Source organism: Muntiacus reevesi, chromosome 8 (genome assembly GCF_963930625.1).
Source record: "Muntiacus reevesi chromosome 8, mMunRee1.1, whole genome shotgun sequence".
In the NCBI taxonomy this organism is placed as follows: domain Eukaryota; kingdom Metazoa; phylum Chordata; class Mammalia; order Artiodactyla; family Cervidae; genus Muntiacus; species Muntiacus reevesi.
In genome coordinates this window covers 57135670-57153424 of record NC_089256.1, presented here as the reverse complement: position 1 = coordinate 57153424, position 17755 = coordinate 57135670, and the positions used below count along the sequence as shown (strand labels likewise).

Below are 17755 nucleotides of genomic sequence, written 5' to 3'. Positions count from 1 at the left end.
ATTGTTGGAAATTATAGATGCTTTCTAAATGCTTGTTTTAAATTGAAATAATAATTGCAGGCAATCCCCATTTTCAAAGAGATTTTCTGCTTCTGAAATGCTGTTTGCAAAAGTTTGAGAGTCAGATACCACATAAAGAGATAGCTAAGTCATATCAGGAAAGATGAATCCCTAGTATGTATTGTTATTGGTTTGATGGTGCTGTCTTGCTTTTTGCATCAATTTTGTCTTTCTAACTCTGTGTTAGGACAACTATCCTCCCCTCCCCGACACACATGTGAATTGCACACATATAGACACACACATACATGCACACACCTCTTGAGCTAGACACTCTTTTGTGTCTGTTAAACTTGTCACTTTCTCCACAGAATCTGGTTAGCATACCTTTGGGTGAGCAGAAGAAAAATCTGGTTCTGTGTGCCAAGTTCAGGGTGTGAATCAGTTCTCCCTGCCTTTTGCATTTTAGTAAATGTTTCCTAGATGGATTCATCGGATTTTCAGTAAAGACAAACAGCGCAGAAAGCAGATTGCTTTCATACCCGAGGGCTGAGTTCTGTGACCCAGACATTGGAGCTCAGTTCCATATATGGCCAAAAGAGAAACCGGGCGAGGGAGCGGCGGGAGAATACCAGACATAAAATGCATTCCTGTGAAGTGTGCGTTCGCAACTAACAAAACAGGACCCTCTTTGGTTTCCATCTTTTGCAGAACATGAACTGTAACGTTTTCAGAAAGAAGCTAATGTTCCAAGCATCTGCCACAGGGAATAGTTTATTTTCCCTTTTCTTTTTGGTCACATGTAGGTTTAATTTGGAATTAGTGTTGAAGTCAGTGCGAGCAAGGAATGAGGACTAAGAAATTATTCTTGGAGTCAGCAGATGTGGGTCCTCAGCCCAATCCAACCGCCATCCAGCTGTGAAACTCTTTGGCTTGTTTTGCTCAGTGTCAGAGTGGCGGGGCTGAATTTGATGATCTCTAAGATCTCTACTATTTCTGTTGTCTTTGGTTCTAATTTTGCCTGAGATTTTCCAGTTCCTGTGGAATTCCCCACAGAAAGAAGTTTCTAATTCTTCCAAATACTTTCTGTGGTTTGAACTTAAAAAGACTAAATAAAAACCCTGGTCTTGAATTTTTCTTTGTGATTTCCTTAAATATAACTTGGACACATTGTTGGCCTTCACTTGGCAGACAGCTTCCTGCCCGAGGGTGGAGAGGATTGCATTTAGTGCACCCTCATGGTCTTCCCCCTCTGCTTGTCCTTATTGTTGGAGAAGAAATTCGGGTGTGTCCACCATGAAGCTGTAGGAACAGGTGTGCACTTGGCCAATGCAGCCTTGTAATGGCCTTATTAATTGTCTGCTGCTTTTATAGATTCTCTCTTCTCTGTGAGAGAAATGGGACTGGTAGGAGACCATTCCGGAAACTTCCTCACACCGTAGGAAATGGAACTAGGGATGTGAAATTGAGGTGTTAGCTTTCCAGTTATAATTGGATGAGTTAATTGCCTGTCACAGATGTTAAGAAGGTTAAGAAGAAATAAAAATACAAAATTCTGGTCTAGAGAGGACCAGTCATTTCTACTTTATGAGACCAGGCATGATTTCTTCCTTCTTGTCTTCCTTCCTTTCTTTTTCCTTTCCTCTCTTCTTTGCTTTCTTCCTCCCTCCTTCTCTCTCTCTCTTGCTTCCTTGCTTGCTTCAGGTTTCCAAGCTGTCATTTCTCCATCTGGATCATAAAATGCTAGTGGGCCTTCTGAAAGCATGGATTGAGTATATTTCCAAATTGTCTCTTCATTCCTCCTACTTCATATCCCCAGTCATACTGAGCTCATCAACTTGCACAGAGTCCTGACCAGGCCTCCTTAGCATCCTACAAGAGCAAAGATAAGGCGACCCCTCTGTGAGCTCCCACTCATTATGCTAGTCAATATGTTGACCAATTTTTTTTTAGTAGGACATTCACCTCTCTTCACAATCTGGTTCCTAGAACCTAGGTTGGGAAACAAGGGCTTCAGCAGCCTTTCCTTATATGTGTGGCCTTCATCTTGACCTTGAGCTTGCTCTGATCCCTTTGGTGCCATGGAGGTAGGTGTGTGTAAAAGGAGAAGACAGCATATGATGGCAGGGCAGCAGGCATACCCGGGGCTGGAGTAGAACTGAGAAGAATGAATCAGGCTCCTGGGGCTCCGTGAAAGGCTCTACCAATAATTTAGGGGCTATTTAAGGAAACTGAGCAGAGTGTATCTTCTGCTTTAGTTGGAATCATCCATTATAATGGCTTCAAATGCTTGGTGCTCTTATAAGAAAACCACAGGGAAGAGCAGTCATATAAACAGTAATAATTTATTGGCCATGACTAATTCTTTTGGGAGTACGATATGTGATGTAGGTTTCTGTAGGGCTTTCTAGTGGACTAATCCCTTACGATACCTATGTACTCATCAGATCCTCACAGGTGAAGTGGCAGGCTAAAGAATATATCCTCACTTTGCTTAAGAGCAAACTGATACTCAAAACTTGAAGTATCACATGGTAAAGAGATGGCATAGCAAAGATTTGTCTAGTGCTCTTACGAAGCTTTAGACATTCTTATGAAACTTCAAACATATTGACTTGTGAAGCTTCAGCCTAGCCAGTAAATTCACACACACACACACACACACACACACACACACACACACACACACACACACACGTACACACACACGTACACACCTACCTCCCTCATCAGTGGACGGTGCCGTGCTCAAGTTCCTAAGTTGTGTCCAACTCTTTGTGACCCCGTGGACTGTATGTAGCCAGGCTCCTCTGTCCGTGGATTCCCCAGGTAAGAATACTCGAGTGGGTTGCCATTTCCTACTCTAGGGTATCTTCCCAACCCAGAGATCAAACCCACATCTCCTGCATTGTAGGCCAGTTCTTTACCACTGAGCCATCAGGGAAGCCCCATCAAAGGATGGTAGAGGATGGCTTTTAATTAGTTGTGAATTGCATGAGCCATGCTATTTGGTAAATCAGTCTTGGTAATGAGCAGGATGATGGGACAGTCAGTTCACTTTCACAACTGAATTCTCAGTTAGGGCACCTTGACAGAGAACACAACTGAGGAATTCTCGTTTGGGACTGTTCATTCTTGCTTACATATTTTCACTTACTTAAGGCAGCAAAGAACTAAAAATTATCAAACATTTAATATGTGCCAGGCTTGCTACTAGATGCTAATCCTTAGAAGTGAATCATAAACCACTTAGTTTAAACTTTAAATAGTGTGGAGAATACCCCATCTTCCCTCTCATCCATCCATCCATCTTCTGTTATTCTTGGCAGGTGATATGTTCATCTGTACTTGACTATTTCATGTCTCTTATAGAAGTAGAGGTAGTTACTTCAAATTCTTTGATCTTTCAGTTCAGTTCAGTCACTCAGTCATGTCAGACTCTTCGAGACCCCATGAACTGCAGCACGCCAGGCCTCCCTGTCCATCACCAACTCCCGGAGTTTACCGAGACTCATGTCCATTGAGTTGGTGACGCCATCCAACCATCTTATCCTCTGTCATCCCCTTCTCCTCCTGCCCTCAATCTTTCCCAGCATCAGGGTCTTTTCATTTTTACTGTTTAGAGAAATACCCAACCTACTTACAACTTCCATAAGTATTAATTTATGCATCTATTAAGTGGCTTTATGAAAGTGGAGTCCTTCTCTTAAATTTATGTTTTATTTTTAGAGTAAGTTCCTTGGGTTGACTATCTGCTCTTGAAAGAGATTATTAACCCCCATTTCTTCTAGAATTTCCTCTTATATGATTTGGGACTGCTTATCTTGAGTCTGGAAGGTGAAAATTGAAGAAATAAGTCCATATTTCTTATTTCTTTCTTTCTTTTTAAAGAAATATTCTTTCCTTTTAATTTGACTTATGGGGCCAAAATTGTGTTTGTTTAATTACTCAAATTTTGGATCATGTCAGAACATGTTCTGCTCCTGGTATTTGAAACCTATTTATACTTTTGTAGAAACCCAGACTCTTCAAGTTGGAAGACAGCATAAAGATTCTCTCAGATAGCTCTAGGCCTTAAGTTCCTTGAGGCCAAGAGCTGTGTCATATATATATTTCTGTACCTTTTCCTGCTGCAACTCCCAGCACTTTAGCCCCCTGCCAGGGGGCCTTAAAGAACGAACTGGATTGATTTGATTTCTCAGTTTTAGTGTTTTCTTTGCCCCTTTCTTAACTTTTCCAGTCATTGGGGGGAGTTGTGTGGACCCATTAAGTGTGATGAGTAAGTAAATCATGGGGCTTGCCCCCCTTCCAGTAGGTCTTTAGCTGTGTTTAGATTTAAGAATGCTGAGTAACTAATAAAACATGACTCCAAAGAGCTCTACAGATGGAAAGTGCTTCATGTGTAATAAATAATAACAGGCTCTTGAGATTTGGCACAGCCATAGAAAGAAGTGCCGACCTTGCAGGCTATGGAAACTTCTGATGCAGCTTATGGTGGAAGAGTGAAATGGTTGCTATTAACTCTTTTCATCATTTTGTAATTATTGTTTCCATTTTCAAGTCACTGTTACATTCCTCATTATAGGCAAAGTTACTTTCTGAACTAGTTGGGAATTTTTAGCCTTCCAGTTATCCTTAAGAGAATGATCGAAGGAACACCATGACAATTGATAGGCAAGTCTTCTAGGCAGGCTTCAATTCAGGCTTAAATCTAGTCCTTTCTAGGTCCCATCCTTTTTCTCAACTCATTTCTTTTATGGAGTCTGTAGTTACCTCTATTTTATTTCCAGAGCATTGATATTCTCAAGCAGTGGGAAATGGCACCTTTCTCCAAAGGAGACAGTGAAATGGCCAGGGCTTATCCTGGCTTTGAACCATCCAATTTAGAGGAATTTCATCCAGGGAATGGCCTCCCTTTCATTTGTCCTCAAGTGTGGGTCAGTCTGATTGAAATTTGGTGATCATATAGTGACTGCCCCCTGGGAGCCCGGCACTAACTCTGTTTTCACCTGTGTTCTCCCACCTATAAAAGCAAGTGAACTGAAGTATAAACAGAACTTTGCTATTTTTCTTGGTGATTTTCAAAGCCTCTTTATTCTCCGCAACAGTGACCCACTGTAGCTGAGCATTATTCATTCAATCAGTAAATATTTATTCAGCACCTTCTATATTCCAGGAACTCTTCTCGATGCTGGTCAGAGAATAAAACAAAGTTCTCTCAAGCTAACATTTGAAGGATTTAACCAAAGTATGATTTTTTTAAAAAAATGACATGGCAGAAGTATGCTTAAAGAAATAAACACTACAAACAAACAACACACCAGCTTTTTCCTTTTGTCCTTTCCTCCTACTCTTTCTCTTCTCTCTCTCTCTTTTTTCTTTCTCTTCATAACCTGACCATTTATTCTCTCACTCTGTTTTACTAGGAAGCCCATATTTTCTTCTCATCCCTTTTTTTTATCTCCTTTTTATGTCTGCTTTGCTTTGTACTTGGGGTACAATGAGACTTGGCACTGGCTTGATTCCAACTTTGAGCTCCCTCCCTAGGTTCCCTGTGCTTCCGCTTCTCTCCTAGTGGAGTGGTGGGTAGTTGCCCATGTTGCAGATTGGAACCTGGAGGGAAGGAAGACCAGTGCTTCTGGGGCTTTTGGTTCCCCATCCAGTGGCACTGCATTGTCAGGATCTTGCTGAAGAAAAGGATGTAGCCCCAAATTCTAGGTGCCCCAGCAGATGATTAGCTCAAAGGGACTTCTTCCAGGAAATCTTCCTTGATCCTCTCCTCTCTTAATTCTTATGCATCTTTGGCAGAATAGGAGCTCAAGAAATTTAGTTTCTTGTGCTTCTTCAAAGTCTCATGTCTCTTTATCTGAGCTTGACTTAATGGGACTACTCTTGAATTTCTTGGTTCTTGCTTTTTTTTCTCTTTTTTTTTTTGACTGCAGCATGTGGGATCTTAGCTCAGGGATTGAATTTGCACACCCTGCAGCAGAAGAACAGAGTGTTAACTGCTGGTCCATCAGGGAAGTCCCAATTTCATGGTTCTCATGCCCATTTCTTACTTCTCTTGGAGGTATGGACTGTGTCCATGTGTGCTATAAAGTATGTTAAAGGAACTGGGGGTGGGGGTGGGGGAAGCAAGGAACTGGGGGTGGGGATGGGGGAAGCATTCTAAAAAAACTTCGTTTCTTGTTTTGGGATGAGAATTTTGTAGCCACATTTACTACTCAATCCTGGATTTTAATGACTCAAATGCTGAGAACGGACCTCTACATTGACCAGGTGGTTGAATTTTCAAGTGTTCCTGGATTTCCACTTAAAGTCCGAAGTTTTCAGATGCCTGACCATTTCTAGATTATTGTCATTCACCCCTAAATTTAATACTCAGGAGTGTGACCCTGATAACTCCCTAGTGAATACAAAGTAGGACTGGTAGGATTGAGCCTCTTTTCTCTGTTCCCATGATCTTTACCTCTAACTTCATGTTTTACTTTTTGCCTTTTTTTCTGTGCTCGATTCCAGCCTCCAGCCTCTCTGGTTAGCATGGCGACTCACATTTATTGCCCATGTGCTAAATGTTAGGCACTGGGTAAATTTTTCCCCATATTTCCTTTCATTTAATCCTCACAGCCCCTGGAGGAGGAAATGGCAACCCACTCCAGTGTTCTTGCTGGGAAAATCCCACTGACAGAGGAAGCTGGTGGGCTACAGTCCGTAGGGTTGCAAAGAGTTGGACACAATTGAGTGGCTGAACAATCCTCAAAGCCAGCCTGTGCAATAGGTAGTAGTATTATATATGTTGAACAGATGAGGAAACTGAGGCTTAGAGAGGTTTAAGTAACTTGCCCAGCATCACAAAGCATATGATGGCAGGGTCAGAGTTAGAAGTCATGTCTCTCAGACACCAGCGTTTGATGTCTGAGTTACTCTACTCACCCATAGCTCCCTCTGCTACTCTTTTCTGCTCACCTTGCTAATGAGAGTCAAGGACTGGGTATTGAATGTAAGGAATGCTCTGTCCTCACTTCTTTCTCCCATTGGCACCTGCAGCCAGAGCCCTAGAGGGTGTACTTTATTCTTCTGACCTCCCACTAAATTCTAAATTGGCTCTTAAGGCTGAACCCCCTGACAAGCACCTTCAAATGGGCTCATTGTTTTTCATAGTTTACTTGGTTTATCACCAGTGAGGGACAGCTTGACATTTACTTTTCCATCTGTTTGATTCTGATCTCCTGTAGGTGTTTCTCCAAACTTAGCAAAACTCTCTGACCGTATGAATTGATAGCAAGTGCTTTCTCGTGTTATCTATCATAAGACAATAACATGCAGAGGCATATTTGAGAATTAGGGAGCAGTCTCAGATGGTAAAGAGTCTGCCTGCAGTGCAGTGGACCCGGGTCCAATCCCTGGGTTGGGAAAATGCCCTGGAGAAGAGAATGGCTACCCAGTTCAGTATTCTTGCCCGAAGAATTCCATGGACAGATGAGCCTGGTGGGCTATAGTCTACGTGGTCGCAAAGAGCTGGATACGACTGAGCAACTAACACATTCACTTTCTTTCTTTCTAAGGAAAGAGAATGAAGTTTGGAGAGAGGCATGGTTTCTGCATCTTCTGGTGGATGGTGGTGAGCACAATCATCATGCTCTCCAGGGACCTGCCTCAGTTCAGGGCACTTGTATTATTGGTGCTTAGCATTTCTGTATTACTTTACATTTGCAAAGTGCTTTCCAGTGATTTATTAGCTGTTCTTGTTTTTAATAGCCCCTGGAGGTAAGTTGATATTCAGCCTTCTGAGAACATAAATGCATAGAGAAGGCTCATCTCATCAGATATTATTGGATCTGGGGTCAGGACTTTGAACTCTTGGGATAAGGCCATTTGGGGTCATTGCCTCATGAGGATTAATAGGAGATCAAGTGGACTTAACTTCAGCTCCCAGAGCCTCTCAGGCAGAGGTGGAATGATGGCAGCTATTTAAAGAAATTGCATAGAAGCCATTATCAAAAGACCTGGATTCCAGTCCTGATTCGGCTGTTGACCATCTGTGTTGACCTTGAGCTGTCACTTTGCCTATATGTGTCTTGGATTCAGTCTCTGGTAAAAAGCGTTTATCTCCCAAGTCCCTTTAGATCCAACATTGTGTTAAGTATGATTCTGTGACTTTGAACCCCTTCTTTGGAAGGGGTAGTTGGTGAATTACACGACAGGGAACATGGGTGTCGGTCTCAGTCACTGGAAGGCACTCTGCAAATGTAAAGTAATACAGAAATGCTAAGCACGATAATACAAGTGCCCCGATCTGAGGCAGGTCCTTGGAGGTCAGGTTGTCAGTTGTTAGGGGATATGTACTCAAAAGGTGCTCACCTGCCCTTTTTTAGGATCCAAGGACAACCTGACAATGATAAACCTTCAGATTTATTTGAAGAAGCACATAGTCCTCATTCATTATAAAGCTGAGATACTGAGTGGGTCTGCTAGAAGAAAGCCAGAGTGGAGCCAAGACCATCAACCCTGTGTCTTATGGATGTTGTAGAAAGTAATTAGCAGGCTTGATTATCTCACTGGTTCAACACACGTTTTAGGGATATGATGTAATGTGAGGAAACATTTAGTTGTCAGATTTTAGAGCTTTTTCAAATTTATTCTTGCAGGGAAAGTCTAGTTGTCCTGGCAACCTGAAATTGATTTTCTCTTTGCTCTTGTCAGCTGAAACCAGTCCCCTTTGAATCACTCCTCTAATTTAATATAGAAAACTGTGTGTCCTTACCTGGTGACCAAATCTTTCTTAATGACAGGTAACTCCAGCAAAGGGTTCCTTTTTCTAACCTGAGCCAGAGGCTGTGGTTTATTACTGCCTTCACCCTATGTTGTTCTCTTTGTGGTTATTTATTTGTCCATGGAGTCAGGTACAGAAGTAAAGTGGCATTCAATTAATTAAGAGTTCAGTCAGGCCTGCAGAGAAATGATGTAATTGGCAGCCAATCACAGCCTTTCATTTCCAGTTCCTTTATGGGCAGGGATGGGATTAGAATGGGCTCCAGGGGAGGGAGTCCTTTAGTGGGGACACCTGGCATTCTGTAACCTGGGGAGGGTGATGTAACAGCCCAGATGACAGAGAGAAAACTAAGCTGCGTGACTGTTTCTGCTCTGTCAGTCATCTCTGTCAAGGGAAGGGGGATGATCTGTAAGCTTAGAAGTGTAGAATCAATGTCATTAAGAAGAAATTGATGTCCACGGTGGAAAAGGATGTTGCAAGAGAGCAGTCTGCTCTACCAAATGATTTCAGAGGTCATGGACCATGCATGCTACATCTCAGGATATGGAGAATGGCTGATGGTGACCATGGAAGAACTGCCAGTAATTCTGAGGAAACTGGAAATCAGCAGATGTGCCAGAAATGAGAGATGAGGAAATAGAAATCAGTTATCAACAAACAAACAAACAAAATAAACAAAACCAACAAACCAGTATCCAGAGTCTAGGATCTGCTGACTTTATCCTGGTTCCTGGTATAATTCTAGACTGGTTTTTTGACAGGTGATTTAGAGTCTTTGGAAGGAAGCAATGTGCACCAGGAGCCAGAACCAGGGTTCCCTCACCATTTACCTTTTTGAGTTAATCAAATGATGGGTTTGAGTGATGTCATACACATAGTAGTAGTAGCCCGGCAAGCTTTGGAGTCAGGTTGTTTGGGTTTAAATCCAGAGTCCTCTGCTTAGTAGCCACAGACCTCAGGCAAGTTGCTTACTTTCTGTAATGCAGCTCCCTCTTCTATAAACTGGGGGATAATGATAGAACACAGGGCTTCCCATGTTCAGTGGGAAAGAATCTGCCTGCCAATGCAGGAGATGCAGGAGATGTGGGTTCCATCCTTGGGTTGGGAAGATCCCCTGGAGTAGGAAATGGCAACCTACTCCAGTATTCTTACCTGGAAAATTCCATAGACAGAGGAGCCTGGTGGGCTACAGATCATGGGGTTGCAAAGAGTCAGACATAACTGAGCACGCATGCACATGTATAATAACAGAACAGAGAAAGACTCTGAGATAATGCATGTGAAGGTCCTAAAACACCTTGTACATTCAGTAAATGTTGCTCTCATTACTCTTAGCAGGGAGACATTTGTATTTAATAAAACATTTAAAACATTACACATTTGTAGATAAATATATGGAGACATGTAGGGTGGATTATGGAGACATGCAGAGTGGATTATGAAATAAGCAGTGGATTAACATACGAGGCAATGAGTGAATACACACTTTTTAGTAACATGGGTGGAGGAGCTTGAAATGTATTGCAAGAGTGAGAATGCAGGGAGTGGGTGAGTTTGAGACGCTTTATGCAACTTATCAAACCCTTTCCTACTCCCTCATCCTTTTTTTCTCCCAAGAAGAAACTAAAAAATTATCCATATGAAGTTTACATTCCTTCTATTTTCAAAATAGTGCCAAGACTTTCATAATTGAAACAGTCACTTGAAGCTGCAGTGCCATGTTTGATTTTTATATTTTCTAATTGAAGTATAATTGACTTATAGTATTGCAGGCGTACAGCAAAGGGTTTCAGTTCAGTGATTCAAGCATGCATGCTTGTGTATTAAGTTGCTTTAGTTGTGTCTGCGAGCCTGTGGACTGTAGCCCACCAAACCCCTCTGTCCATGGAATTCTACAAGACAGAACCCCATCTACAGGACAGAATCATGCCCTCCTCCAGGGATCTTACTGACCCAGGGATAGAACCTGTGTCTCTTGCAACTCCTGCATTGCAGGCAGATTCTTTACCATATGAGGCGCTAGGGAAGCCAACATCCTTCCATACCCAGCTCAAATTCCACCTTCTCAGAAATATCAGCTTTTCCATTAGGAATCGGTCTCTTTCCTCCTATGTCTATCATCCCATGATTTGTATTTTCAGAAACTCTTTCTCAAACCATCTTGTATTTTAATGGGTGATATGTGTTTCTGAGCTCTGATCTGCAGAAGGCAGGTATCTCTGAGCCTTTGGAGCATAATTCAGTAGCTGGCATGTTTAGGTACTCTGTAAACATGTGTTAAATTGACTTACTAAGGAGGCCTGAGGGATTGGAAGGTTACCTATAGTTAACCCAAGGAACTAGAAAGTCTCCTGGGAACTGATTTAGGTGCCTATAGCTTTTAAGAGCAGCTATCAACTTTTCCCTGACTCCTTCTTAATCCTGCTTTCCTAGAGGCAGAGGAAATGGTGATATCTGCCTAAGATGCTGGTGACATTCCCATGAGATTAGATCAAGATGCACTATCTCTTCTTCTAGTCTTCAAGTTCTTGGGGCTGTCAACCTCCCTTCTATTGGAAAGATTTCCTTTTGAAGAGGAGGTGTACATGATGACCTCTGGATTTCTGAGTTTGATTATGAAACTTCTTGAACAATACACTGCAGTTGCCCCTGCTACAAGGAAGGTGGACAAGCCAAGGTGTGCATTTGTGAAGCTGAGTGACTTTGACCCTTGGCAACAGTCCAGGGTCAGCCTGTGCTCACATGGCATGCTCCAAATCCACCTTCCACCATCACTGTTGGGATCTGAACTAGATCGCTGCTTGTGAAGCACCTTTTCGTGACTTGCAGTGCAGATTCTGCATGGACTGCTGAAGGTTGCTTCTAGTGACTCATGCATAGAAGAACCCATTATGTTTAACACACCACAGACAGAGACTTTGTGTATAAAGAAGATGTGTGATACAGAGGAAAGAGAAAAAGAGCAAGCCCAAGACCCCTGATTCTAGTCCTAAATGTGCCAGACACATGTTTGGTATTTGGCTTTAGTTTCCAGATCTGTAAAATGGGACACTAAGAATTACTGGGCAGGGTTGTTATGTATGTTACCCAAGATTATTTTCGCAAAGCATCTGGCAGAGCGTTAGACCCTGCTCAGTAACAGAGAATCTCAGTGAAATTGTACAGACTTGATTATAAACCTGAGCTCCAGTAGCCTTGTGAATTAGAATGGTATGTGCCGCAGTTGGTAAAGAATTCACCTGCAATGCAGAAGACACAGGAAATGCAGGTTCAATCCCTGGGTCAGAAAGATCCCCTGCACAAGGAAATGGCAACCCACTCCAGTATTCTTGTCTGGAAAATCCCATGGACAGAAGAACCTGGTGGGCTACAGTCGATGGGGACACAAAGAGTCGGACATGACTGGGTGTCTGCATGCGCACACAATGCATAACTCTAGTGGGACTGAGTTATTAATACTAAACCTCTCTGAGTCCCAGTTTAAATGGGTTTTATTGGGGATTGAATATACCTTGCATGCTAAGTTGTAAAGATTAGAGAACATTTGTATAAGACCCAGCATGGTGGTGTTTCTTACTGACCCCGGGACTGACTCCCCACTGCCGCAGCTTCTCCAGTTTGGCGCAGTGTGCCTTGGAGGCTTGACTGAAGGTCCTTCTAGTGCCGTATTTCCTGTATTCTGGGCACAAAACCTTTTTCTCTAGACACCAGACTTATAGAATAGACTTAGTTATAGAGGTGCTGATTTTAGTAGGATACAAATCAGAGCATGTGGAGAAATGCAGCTATTCTGGTGGAGGGTGTTTGAAGAGCTTTCATTTGTTGAAGGGCTGGCAGTATTTCATTTAGAGGAAGATGGATTTCGGGTGTGAGGGGAACATTGCAGTTGGTGATGGGGAGAGAAGTTAGTGCTTCTGCAGGATAGAAGTGACCAGACCTCACAGAGGAGAGTGGCAGGTGAGGCTTGGGAAGCGGGGCTTAGCAGAAGGAGGCTGGAAATTAGGAGGCTCAAGGAAGGAGGTAGTGGAGGGTTCTGGTTAGACTGTTGGGTGCAGAGGCTGGGGACACTGCATGAACAATTAGGGTGTTGCTGCAGGGCTGTGCAGGGTAAATAAAACGGGTTTTCTGTTGTCATGATCCCACCAAGGGAAGGAAGGGGTGGTCTTAGGTGTGTATATGTGCACCTGTGTGTGTGCATATGTGCTTGACTGTGTATCAGTAATAGGACCAAAGAGATTGGGGACTTACCCAAGGCTATGCAGCTAGGAAATATCTTTCATTTGCTTAAAGTGCTAAGTTTAGTAATGACTGTAAGTGACAGAAATGGGCAGGGGGAGCACGGAGGGAAGGGGCCTCGGCCCCATTTCCTGCTCCCTCCCAGGTAGGTAGTGAGTAGGAGTTTTGAGTTTCACTGTTTGATAGCATCACCTCCTCTGCTTTCCCAGAAATTATTCCTCGAAGTATGACTCGAATCGTTACTCTGTTGGGAGATGTCTCAGTTCAGAACTGACTTTCTGCCGAGGTTGTTTACTAAAGAGGTGGCAGCCCTGGCAATTCAGAGGTGGCTTAATCAAGTGGAAAGAACAGGGGGCATGGATCTGAGTGTTGATCCTGCTTTCAGAGACCTCTGAGACTTGAGTGAGTGAATATACGTCTTAGTGCCTGGCTTTTTCCTCCTGGAAATTGGAGGATAGTGATCCCTACATGATGAATTTGTTGTGATGTTGCTTTGAAAATTGCAGTGTTGGTCCTGGTACAATAAAGATAAAAGGGTGTCTGGACTTGGATTTTATTTCTACCTGTGTGAAGCAGAAGGGAAAGTGATGAGTTGGTCAGCTCCCTTGGGTGGTGTGGATCACTAATATTAAAGTGATACCAGCATTTTCTCTTATTTAGTGGTGATGTGTCTTGGAACATTGTGATTAACGATTGTAGACTCTACTGATTGTGTGGCGCTACCTTGCCTTGGGCTGACCACCTACCTCTACTGGCATTTCCCCAGCTCTGGGCTGAGGATCTCCGAGCTTTTGTGTTATCTGCAAGGAATCTATGAACTTTTAGTCTTTTGTTTCTTCATCTGCAAAATGGGGATAATAATAATCACCACAGCTTTGTTTGCATTGTGAAGATTTGCTGAAGAAAGAGGTGTGAGGATTCTAAGTTGTATTCATCTCTGACTCTTTGGAGCCCATTTTCTCTCCCTTCTCCTTTCTGCTAATGGCCAAGGGACCTCTTTGGTCTTGGAAAGGTGAAGGGGCCCAAAGGAAGAAATGGGGGATTATAGAGGACAGTGATTCTGTAAGGCACCAGAGTGAGTTTTTGAGTCCTGGGATCTGTGCCCAGTTTTGTCACCACCTGTCACATTCCTACATGCCATGAAAGCCGGATGTGTCCATGCCTATGAACTAACAAGAGGAGATAGTGACTTCTGGAAGGGGTGTCAACTTTTGGAAACCTTGAAGGTGGTGGGTGAAGGCGCTGGCACCGTGGCTGTGGGTGTTGAGGTTCCTGCTCACTCTCTCTCCTGTCCGGCAGTGACTTGTAGCTTGGGTATTTGGGTTTGGGGTGAGTCAAGAGGCCCAAGACCCAGAAGACCTGTGTGTGCTCAGGGGCAGGCTGGAATTAGTCAGAAGGCAAAACTATTCGTCCTGACCCCAGAACCCATGTACTCTGCCTGGGTGGGGAAATCCTCTCTGATTCTTAATTTTCTTATCTATGGCAGCCTCTGGAGAAGAGAATTTTCTCTTTCCTGCCTTATGTGGTTCTTATGGAAATAAAGGAGAAAAGGATTTTTTTCATAATTAATATTGTGATATTCAGCATTACTTTATGCTGCTTGAAATAGAAAGCTGACTTCTCTTCTTTGTTCCTTTCCAGAGTTAATGTATTGATCCTAAAGAAGAGAACCAGTAAAATTCCTGAGAACAGGTGATAGACCATCCAATCTTGTTTACTATATGTATTTGGTGTCTGAGATCTCTGAATTTAAGCCTGAACCAGTTTAAATATATCCTGAGGATACACGATAAGGAGGTACCATGTAAATGTAACACGTTCAAGAATCTCACATTCCCCTGATGTGCCTACCTTGGCTTATAGTATTCCACTCTTCATATACACTGGGACTTTGGCCCCCATTTCTTCTGTCCCCCATGGAGACTCACTTGTCATAAGGACTTGAACTTTGGATGCAGAAGGTCCCTATGTAGGAAACTGATTCCTGTTAGGGCTTCCCATGGAGGAAATGGCAAAACTCAAGACGAGAAAGCCAGCTCTTTGAATCCTCAATTCCATGTTCTTTCTGACACATCACTCTTCCCTCCTGTCAGGTGACGAGAGAAGCCAGATGGTTTGACAAATGGTTCTTGTTACTGTCAAATCTGCCTTCTCTTTCTGCTCAGAAAGACAGTTCTTACCTTTCCTTTTTGAGGGGATTAGATGGGTGGGGGGAGAGAAAGGGAGGTGCGGGAAGAAACACATTTTATTGCCCTATTCTTTCTGTGGCAGAGATGACCAATAAGCTCTTGTTTCTCCGTCAGGAAGCAAGGCTGAGGCAGTGAGGAACTGTCTACTCGAATCTAAAGCACACAGAGGCCTAGCAGTGGCAGGCTGTATTAGGAGACAACATTGATTTCATATACTTATCTGAAAAAAAAAAACCAAAAAAAAAAACCCCAAAACATGTTTAAGATGCCATATCCATAAATACTAATAAGGCTGTCTGATTCCAATTTTCAGGTGAGATTAGCATTTTATTGAGTATTTTATCTGTCAGATTCAATACTCGATGTACCATCCTCCCAGGCTTATTAGCATAATTGCTATGCTTAAGCAACAATAAAAAATTCAGCAGTAAAATAGCAGTTAGTGCAGGCAATTTGTTATCAAAAGCTTTTACTTAAGGACAGCTCCAGCCTGCATTTATTAGCAAGTTAGGGTTATAATTTATTTTTATTTGGAAAAACAAAAGAGGAGGAAGGTTTTTGCTTTTTTGTTTTGGAAATAATAGATAAATTAAAAAGCATTGCCTCTCTGGAAAACTGTTTGCATCCCTTCTTTCAGTGCAGGCTGGGATGGGAATAGATTCCACTTGTGAGGCACAGTGGCTCAGATGAAGTCTCTCTCTTCGGCATTGGAATAAATGGGTAGTAACGCCCATTTATGTTTGTACAGATGTTTCCACAACATGTTCACATCTCTTTTGTTGCTTAGCTTGCAAACCAGTCCGGCGAGGGCTCTATTCTGAGTGTGGGAGACTGAGGAATGGCAACTTGTTCCAGATGGGACAGTTGGATGGCAGAGCTGGGCTGCAAATCCAGTCCTCCAGCCCCCAGGGCCCTGACAGCATCATGACCCTTCACACGTTGCCCAGAAGCCCTGGTATGGGCACTATTTCTCTTGCCCTGTGGTCTGGCCCTAGGTCTTTTACATAAATGTTCATGCATGCATGCACACACATCCACATACACATACATGGGCATGCACACACATACACACATGCATTTTTTTTTTCCCTTTCTTCCCAGTTTAACGATGTATTCTTATAGCTGTTTTTCCTTTGGTGTCTTGGTTGAAGCAGTTCTGCCGTATGAATTTTCTGTTAATATCAAATATCCTCCATTTCTTGTGTTTTCAACCTCTCTCTCTCTCTCTATACCTGTCTTTCGTCCCCTTTCTACCTCCTCTCTCTTGCACATTAGTGACAGACCTAGCAAAGCCCTGTGGTTAACATCTGCAAAGGACCTGTGCAAAATACATGATTTTATTAAGTAATGTGATGATCTTTGTAGAGAAGAAGGACATACGATTTAAAACTATGAGGTTGGGAAATCATTTTTCTCCTTTATTTCTTGAGAAATGTGTCAGAAATAAATAAGAACAGTCAATTGATGCTTTTCAGTGTGTTTTAGGCTTCAACTGTGGGTAATAATTTTCACCCTGAAGGTAACATTTGGGGTGAAAATGGACAACTGAAGCTTCCAAACTTTCAGAGGAGTTACGTTAGCATCTTAGATTTTCTTTCCTTGGTAAGTTCAGAGAAAGATCGTATGATCATTGACCCTGAATATCTGTAATGTACAAGGCATGTGCTGGCCACTGTGGGGTCTAGGGACTAGATCAGAGAGGGCTGTGAAACTCAAGACTATCAGAGAGGAAATTCACAGAAAATGAAGATCATTTTGATTTTTGAGTAACTAGTATATTATTGGAACTGTGGTAGAAATTGTTCTCAGATTATGCCATTTTATCTTTGTCTCACTCAATTATTAGTGAATTTTTATTTTTATTTTTTAAGCACTTATTATGTATTGGTCCCTATCATAATGTTTTACATTCATCATCTTATTTAATTTTTATCACAATCTTCAAGGCAGTGTTAGGTACTATTATCATTGTTCTCATTGGTTAGATGAAGAAACTGAGGCACAGAGAATCTGAATAACTTGTCCAAGTCACACAGTTAGTAAGTGATGGAACCTCTCTGGTCTTCCTGTCTCCTAAACATGTGTTCCTTTTGCTTCACCACTTGGCAAAAAAATGAATGAGTAGATAGCTAGGTAGGCAATGCTTATGATGAGTAGAGAACTGTGTAGTTTGCTGCTGTCAGAGCTGGGGCAGAACCTGGGTATTTACAGAGTTCGGAAATTTGAAATTGGACAGAGGTTCAAATCCTAGGTGCTTCTTAGAGTTTGTCAAAACCTTGGTTAAATAACTTCTTAGAGTCTTGGTGTCTTTCTTTAAGTGCAGGATGATAGTATCCCTCTCCCAATGTCACTGTGAGAATAAATTAGAAAATATATGTGAGAGCCTCCAGTGGTGCCTGGCTCCTGGTGGATATTCATCCAGTGTGGGAAGTACCCAGGGCCAGGCATTGTGTGTGCGGGCAGGAACAGCCGTCAAAGTCAGAACCACCAGGGTTTAAAACTGCCCACCATGAGATATTGGAGAACTGTGGGCAAACAACTTCATCTCTCTGGTACC

The 17755-nt window shown here is 42.5% G+C and overlaps 1 protein-coding gene across 14 annotated transcripts in view; it reads left to right on the top strand.

Annotated features, from left to right (window-relative positions):
* Positions 1–17755, top strand: part of LPP (LIM domain containing preferred translocation partner in lipoma) — a 715161-nt gene that overhangs the window by 106734 nt on the left and 590672 nt on the right. The gene's annotated exons all lie outside the window — the stretch shown is intronic.